At 38.2% G+C, this 7141-nt stretch overlaps 1 pseudogene; it reads left to right on the forward strand.

Annotated features, from left to right (window-relative positions):
* Nucleotides 1-6434, forward strand: part of LOC137005020 (putative nuclease HARBI1) — a 170817-nt pseudogene extending 164383 nt beyond the window's left edge.
* The last annotated feature ends 707 nt before the right edge of the window (nucleotides 6435-7141 follow it).

Here is a 7141-nt window from a genome sequence, read left to right on the forward strand (position 1 = left end):
TGGGTATGATTGCTCTGTGAAGACAAATAAGACACAAAACAGTGCCAAAATAAATACGGAACAGAATGCGAACAGACAAACAGTAAACATGTATTATAGCAATAAACAAACATGTTTAAGTGACAAAAATGAATATAACTAAAATAACAGGTCCAATGATGGCTCCATGGACTACAGTGTCAGGTCCAGGCACAGCACTGGATCCAGGAATGACAGCATCAGGTCCAGGGATGATAGTGTCAGATACAGGCACAGCACTGGATCCAGGAACGACAGCATCAGGTCCAGGGATGACTGCATCAGTTCTAGACACAGCATCAGTCCAAGGCATGGTGAGCATGAGGTCACAAAGATCAACAAGTTGCCAGTTGCATCAGTGCACCACTAATTTTACAAAAAAAAAAAACAATTATGATCTTTAGTCTAGGTCTGTTAAAGCTTTCCTGAAAAGACTTGTTTTCTAATACAGGTACTGGAGATGCAGGGTCTCAGCGGTCAACAGATATATTCCCAATGCCAACAGCAAGTAAGTGTTAAAGTTTTTCAAGCAATATCAAACTGCAAAAATGTGTTTTTGGTATTATATCATGGTGTGGCAGTTGCACTTAATGGCACAGATTGTAGGCTATACAGACTTTATACTAATTTAAATTGAGCAGTATGTTATACTGCCCTAGAAAGCAAAAAGGCAGTAACTACGCAGAGTGCAGAACTGAGAAAAAGTAGTTGTAGGTTATTGGACATGTTGCTGTTATGTTACTCCAAAATGACACACATTTCAGATAAGATGTTTTGTCACATAACAAAGGATTGCCTTGAATGTCATGAAAATGACAATAACTAATTTTTGACCAAATATGCTCTTTTTGCTTTGTAGGGCAGTATAGCTTTTTATATGTGTCATGGTCACGAGTTCAGTCACTGCATCTGCACTGCATCTCCCATCTTTCCTTCTGCTCTCCTGTTCACTGTCAGCAATCACTCAGTCACAATAATCACCCGTTAAAAGGACTAGCCCCACACACACTTTGTCTAGTCTCGTCATATGCTTAGACTGTATATTTGTGGATTATCCCTTATCTGATGGATACTTAACCCCTTTGGAAGTGTTCATCCCTCAAAGATAAGAAAGGAAAGTTATTCTTAAATTATTTCAGTGATAATTGACCGTCTCCATTCAACTCATCTGTTTTGCTATATTGCTATGTTGATTCCATTATCCTTTGTGTAAATAAAAGCTTTGGAACTTACCAGTCTCTCCGGTCTATGTTCACTGACAATATGTCTGGTTGACTATATTTTATTTTGATAGTGAACAGTCTGTGATGTCCAGTTAGCAATGCTAGAACTGATATTTTGTGTCTGTGCGAGATCATAAATGTGCCCTAATAAATGTGTTTGTTTTTTATTTCAGAATTTCAGAAAAAAGTCTTGAATAAATTAATTGAGATTCACATGGAGGTCAGACGCCTTGGCAGAAGTGAGCCTGCCTTTTCACCTACTCATATTAAGAGGTTGAAGTCCATGGAAGATTTCCAGAGAGAGGAGCTACTCCTCAATGACAGAAAAGCTTTTGATAACCTGGTAGGATTTACAAAAGAGAGTCTGAAAGTAATGATTGGTATTACAAAGTATACAGTGCACTTGTTCCCCATGATTTTGGTTTAGTTATACCATGGTCTGTGTAAATATTCAATCATCATTAGCTTGAAGGTGTGCATTAAAACCGTTTCAGTCAGGTATAGTTTCAGTAATTGAAGCGAACACTTTTCTAAATTAATGAGCTTCCTTCATTGAAGCATACACTTACAGTCATTCGCACAAAGAAAAAAATGCATTGCTTGCTGAAGAAATTCAGTTTTCTCCCCATACTCCTCTGAGAAACATATGTGTCGGGGCTCTTTCACAAATTAATGTATATAAAATTATATTGTTGTGAAAAGTTGCTGTGGATTATCATTTGTTAAATGCACTGTTCGTTTCACCATGCTCAGGCATAATGAATATATATGAGTATACAGTTATTATTAGTATAGCGATAAAGTACACTATTTGCTATTCCTAGGGTATATTTCATTGAAAAAAAAGTTTTTTATGGACTTTGTATGGACTTTCAACAGGTGCTGCAACTTCCTCGAATAGGAGGAAAGGATGTAAAGGATTGTGTCCACAAAGTCCTTGACTGGTATGTTTCAACATATTAGTAGCACACTGATCAGGAAATCAGGCTTCTTATACTTATTTTTAAAAGGTCATAGAACCCCCCTTTTTGTATTTGTCTTTTAGCTTGTCCTTTGCCAGAATTTTAAATGTTAAAGGGATACTCCACCCAAAAATTAAAATTCTCTCATCATTGATTTACCATCATGTATATTCCTTTCTTCTGTGGAACACAGTTTAATAATAATAATAAAAGAAATCCATCTCTTTGAGTCGTATGAGTAATAATCTTTGAGTTACTTGAGTTCCACAGAAGAAAGCCATATAACAATTTGCTGTATTCCAGCTTTATTTAAATTGAAAATGCCTGTTTCAACGCCCTGGGCTTATAAGTTTATTTTCAAACACTCAATGTTCTAGTGTAGGTGGTTCATGGGACACAACATATAGGCTGCTTAAAATCAGGGTTATGGACCTAATAAATAAATAAAGCTAATAAATGTATCTATCAAGACCAGTGAGACTGGTAATTTAATAAAAAAATATTTTCTTACTTTTTTTGTTTCCAGTCCAAATATCAAACAAATTCTTAAATCAAGCGAAGATGCATGTACTAGACAAGTAAATTACATAAGATATTATGTCCAATTTTACCCCCTCCCCCCATAATATGCTTTTCTGAGTAACAAGAACATTTATTGCAGTGTATTCATCATCAACATCAATCATTGTGACACATGCATACATTTTTGGGTCTAACAAGCTACATAATAGGAAGAGCCAGGATATTATTTAATATAGCTCTGATTGTATTCTTCTGAAAGGAGAAAGTCATATACACCTAGGATGGCTTGATGGTGAGGAAATTATGATATAATTTTTATTTTTGGGTGAACTATTCCTATAGGCCCATGGTCAGTGATCAATTCAAAGCTTGACCTAAGATTGTAATTGAAATGTCTTCAGGCTCTTCAGTAATTTTCTCATGACCAAGTTCAACATGAAGGGAAAAGGGAAAAAAGACAAGATGGCTCTGGAGACCACATGCACTTACAGAGCAATTCAAGGTAAAAACAGGCTGTGACAAAATGTGTAAAAGGTCAGATGTTTCAACATAGGTAATTTGTGGGTGGGGCAGGTGGGACAATTTTTTTTTTTTTTTTTGCCAGGGTCGATATTGTCCCCACCTCTTTTAGAAACATCTTGCGGCACGGATTAAATTATAGGCGATCTAGGGCTGGGATGTTTTTGAAATCATGTTGAGTGCTCATTGCCCGCTGTTATCAACAGCAGTGTTTTCTCCTGGCACTCATGCACACTGCGCATTCTTCCCTTTCAGATGCGAAATTTATGGGAGGAGAGTACTTAAATGAATCATGCAACAGTATTTACTAATGTTTGTGCTCGTCAATTTACTGGTATTTGCGCATTATTTATGGACCAAAAAAGCATGTCTTAATCCATTTTGTGAATGGCAGAGGAATGACAATGCTCAGTGTAAATGAGTACACCCGCTTTGAAAAGTAACATTTTAAACAATATCGCAATGAATGAACACAAGAACAATTTCCAAAAGTTTTATATGACATTGTTTAACTTATAACATGAAAGTAAAGTTAATAATATAACTTAGAGAACAACATTTTCAGCTTTACTCAAATTAGGGTGAGGCAAAGGTGAGTACACCCTACTGTAAGTCTCTGGAGCAAAGCTAAATTTTAGACTACAAATATCTAATTTAGCAAGAATTCAAGCACAGGTGAGTTTACTTATTCATTACACAGGTGTCCAGCAGACAGTTGACTATAAAAGGGTGTTAAAACCCCTTCCCATTTCATGCTGTCAGCAATGGCACCACATGGAAGAGAAATGTCACAAGAAAATTATTAATTTTAAAATTAATTTCTTTACACCAGAAAGGTTAAGGCTACAAGAAGATCAGCAAAGCTTTACTTATCAGTCAGAATACTGTAACAAAAGAAAACAAAAATGTACAAAATTTTAAAAAGATGGAACTGCAACCATCTCATAGAGACGTCCAGGTCGTCCATGGAAGTTAACACCTCGACAGGAGCATCTTCTGATGAGAACTAACCCTAACTGGGGTGACTATTTCCAGTGACATAATACTGCGTACACTGCAGAGAAATGGCATGCATGGGTGCCATCCATGAAAGAAGCCTCTCCTGAAGCCCAGGCACAAAAAAAGCCCACCTAGAGTTTGCCAGGGCCCATGCTGACAAAGACTACTCTATACTCTGGAGAGATGAGACCAAGATAAATGTTTTTGGAACCGATAGCTTCAAAACTGTATGGTGCTGCAAAGGTGAGGAACACGGTGGGGCTGCATGAGTGCTGCTGGTGTCGGGGAGCTGCATTTTATAGATGACATCATGATTTCACAGACGTACTGCTCTATACTGAAAGAGAAGATACTATTTTCACTCTTTTCAGCCTTTTCTTCGTCGTGCACTTTTCCAACATGACAATGATCCTAAACACACATCTAAGGCCACTGTTGGATTTCTGAAGAAGAACAGGGTGAAAGTGATTCAATGTCTCCTGATCTGAACCCAATCGAACACCTATGGGGAATTCTGAAGAGACAAGTTGAGCATCACTCTCCATCCAGCATCCATTCTCTAAAAGAGGTCATTCTTGAAGTATGGAAAAAGATAGATGTTACAAAATGTCACCAACTTGTTCATCATGCCTAGAAGACTTTAAAAATCATGGAGGCCATAGAAAGTACTAGATGCAGTAGTTTGTTGTGGGGTGTACTAGTGTTAATTTCGTCAGACGAGACGAGACGAAATATGTTCGTCAACGACCTTTTTTTTCATGACTAAGACGAGACGATGACAAGACTGCACCACTGTCCAAAAACGCTGACTAAGACTAAATTAAAATGCATTATTGTTGATGAAAAAAGACAATACGAAAATGCTGTTGCTCAAGTTAAGCCTCGTTGAAACCTTGTTTACACTGCATGCGTGTGAGGCTCGTTACGGCTCCGGCAAGGTGCTGTTCCGTCCTCTGCGCGATGTCAACTCAAACAAAGAAAAGCTCCGGTAGCCGCGTCGCAGCCGTAACGAGCCACAGACGCGTGCAGTGTAAACTAGGCTTTACATGTCTCATACGCCTGTGGCTGCAACACGAAACTGCTGAACACACAACACCCAAAGCGAACACGAGTGACGAGCGACGACGACATGCTAGCTTTTGAATCGTGTTGGTTAAAATAAAATACTCTTCAGAACAGGTTAATCATTTGTGAATGTGTCTCCTAAATCAGAAATTGAAAACCAGACACGTTTAACATTTGCATTCAACAAAAATCTTTCAACAAGTGTATTTTGTCAGGTAATTATGACTAACCAATGTTTGAGATATGTGAAACACTTTTTTACTGAAATGTTTATCAGTAATAATCTCAGTAATGTGTTATTTTTAAAAAAAAGACTACAATTTTTTGACTAAAACTAGACTAAAATTAAAAGACTTTTAGTCGACTAAAACTTGACTAAGATACCTTGAGTTTTCTTTTGACTAAAACTAGACTAACAAAAATAGATATGTGAATGACTAAATATGACTAAAACTAACAAGGACATTTGGCACAAGACTAAGACTAAGACTAAATTAAAAATAGGTGACGAAATTAACACTAGGATGTACTCATTTTTGCATCACCCTAATTTGAGTAAAACTGAAAAATGTGTAATCTAAGTTATATTATTAACCTTACTTTCATGTTATAAGTAAAACAGATGTTATATTAAACTTAGTCTTGTCAACATTTTGGAAATGGTTTTTGTGTTCATTGAGATATTGTTTAAAATGTTACTTTTCAAGTACTGTACTCATTTACACTGAGCATTGATGTATACATACATACATACATACATACATACGCACATACGCACACACACACTACCAGTCAAAAGTTTGGAAACATTACTATTTTTAGTGTATTTTAATGAAGTCTCTTATGCTCATTAAGGTTGGATTTATTTCATAATAAATACAGAAAAAAACAATAATATTGTGAAATATTACTACAATTTTAAAGTATGGTTTTCTATTTTAATATACCTTAAAATATGATTTATTTCTGTGATGCAAAGCTGAATTTTCAGCATCATTTCTCCAGTCTTCAGTGTCACATGATCCTTCAGAAATCATTGTAAAATGTTGATTATCAATGTTGGAAACAGTTGTGCTGCTTAATATTACTTTATAACCTGTGATTGTCTACTGTGTAGACTCCCTGACAGTACTCTCTCCTCCAGGGGCGGCTCCTGACGCCCTCCACCGGGGTCGACCACGGCCTCTGGGTGCGGGACGGTCCGGATGGGCTTGGTGAAATTTGGCCAGGGGAGCAGGATCTAGCACATCGTCACGATGGATCCAAGACCTTTCCTCGGGGCCGTATCCTTCATAGTCGATTAGATACTCAAGACGGTTCTTCGATGACCTCGGGAGGAGGAGGTACTGGCGGTTTCTCCGGTGCTGTGGAAGAGGGAGACACGGGTTTAAGGAGTGATACGTGAAATGATGGGTGAATACGGTACCTTGGGGAGAGTTGGAGACGATAGGTGACTTCATTAATCTGCCTCTCGATGGTGGAGGGACCTATGTAGCAGGGACTCAGATTCCGGCAGGGCTGGTGGAGACGCAGATCCCGTGTTGAGAACCAGACTTGATCGCCCGGATGATAGATGGGGGTAGAAGATCTATAGGCATCTGCGAAGTGTTTATGTCTCCGCACAGCATGCTGCAAATGTACTTGGGCTGAGTCCCACACTCTCTCGCTCACTCGAAACCAGTGGTCAATAGCTCGAACATCCGAGGGTTCCTCCGTCCAGGGAAATAACGGTGGTTGGTACCTGAGTACGCACTGAAATGGGGTAAGGTCTGTAGAGGTCTGCTTGAGAGAATTCTGTGCATACTCGGCCCACAGGAGGTAACAGTTCCAGCT

Source organism: Chanodichthys erythropterus, chromosome 3 (genome assembly GCF_024489055.1).
Source record: "Chanodichthys erythropterus isolate Z2021 chromosome 3, ASM2448905v1, whole genome shotgun sequence".
Classification (NCBI taxonomy): Eukaryota; Metazoa; Chordata; class Actinopteri; order Cypriniformes; family Xenocyprididae; genus Chanodichthys; species Chanodichthys erythropterus.